We start from the raw sequence: 1575 nt of genomic DNA on the forward strand, positions 1-1575 counted from the left end.
AAAAGTGCTGTGAAAGTGAAACCAAAACTCTAACGGGTCCCTCCACGAGGGTAGAGGGACCAGCAACGAGCAATGTCTGCCAAGGGTTGCTGAAGGCCTCATGCAGAGCCAACCTGAGAAAGTAGCCTTTGGCAAACCGCAAGACGACAGGCGTGGGACCCCCGGCTCTATTCACTGGTGCAGTGTGCCCTGAGTGCTGGGCATGTAGACAAGGATTTGATGTTTGCCCTGTTGGGTTTTAATTTTACATTGGACTGATTCTTCCTTTCTATTCTTTTGTTCCTTCCTTTTTGAGTAGTTTACCCCCAACCTGTCTGTCCCACTGTTGTATTTTAGAAATATATAACTTTCTTTTTTATTTTATAGGGACTCACAGCAAAGTTTGTCTCTTCAGTCTCAGAGGAGATTTGGACTTCGACTTTTGAGCAGTGATGAATTAGTTAAGACTTTGGAACTCTGTGGAGGAAAAAAACCACATTTTGCATTGTGAGATGGACGTGGATCTTTGGGCCCCTAGTGGCAGAAGCTGCAATTTGCCTAAGGAATGTGCCCCAAGACCCATCTGTTAGAGGCAATAGTACAGCTAGAAGCAAAGCAACTGAGAAGTTATTCCTTTAATCGTGAACAGCAGCCTACTGTTATTCCTGTTTCTATTATCCCAAGAGGGAAAAATAACAACAAAACAAAAGCCTAGGAGATCTGGGTGCTCTAAGTGCCAGGGGGATATTCTCGGGGGGGCACCAAAAGCAGAAGTGTCTGGCCTTTAAATTCAGAAAGCTGGAGCTATCAGCTATTTTTTCTCTCTTCCCTTTTTCCTGTTGCTGCTGCCGCCTTTCCTATGGTCTTTAATAAGTGAAGCTACTTACTACCGGGTGTGTGCTCAGCAGCTCTCTCCTCGTGGTGCACAGGAACCTGGACTATTACTGCACTTGCAACTATAACAGACCAGGTACCACATAACTGAAATGGCAAAATGGAACTTAGAGTTTTTTTTTCCTTTAGAGACAAGTGACTCACATTTCCTCAGGCCGAGGACATAAACTGCCTTCCCACTTCTCTTCAGCCCAGATGAATGGTCACAGTATGCAAATACTGGCACCAGCAGGTTAAGGACCAATTTCATTGCCTTGGGATGAGAAGAGTTAGTGTCCAGGAAGGGATAAAAGAACTTGAACAGTCTCTTGTCTCATCATATTTCTTTCTTCCACTGTTTTTTTTTTTTTTTTTGCTATAAAAGACTCTAACACACCTGTATAGAGTGAGATGGTGATTTGAGTGATGAGGCCCTTCCATCTTCTCAGAGCTGGCTTTGAGCAAATCTTTTCTCCTTTTTACCAAAGTAAATGGCCTCTATTGATCTGATCAGTGCCAACCAAATGACCAATGATAGAAGTTATTCTTATTATCCAACTGCACTTATCAATTTTCTTATATGTAAAAACAACACACAGTTCAGAGCCAGAAGCACTGAGAATTGTGAGACCACATTTGGTATAGTATTTCACAAACTACCAAGCATGTCACATGTGTTATGTTATGTTATTCACAGGGCTTCTTCATGTGGTGGGAAGAGAG

The sequence above is a fragment of the Chinchilla lanigera genome, unplaced genomic scaffold (assembly GCF_000276665.1).
Source record: "Chinchilla lanigera isolate Chin_1 unplaced genomic scaffold, ChiLan1.0 scaffold00013, whole genome shotgun sequence".
In the NCBI taxonomy this organism is placed as follows: Eukaryota; Metazoa; Chordata; class Mammalia; order Rodentia; family Chinchillidae; genus Chinchilla; species Chinchilla lanigera.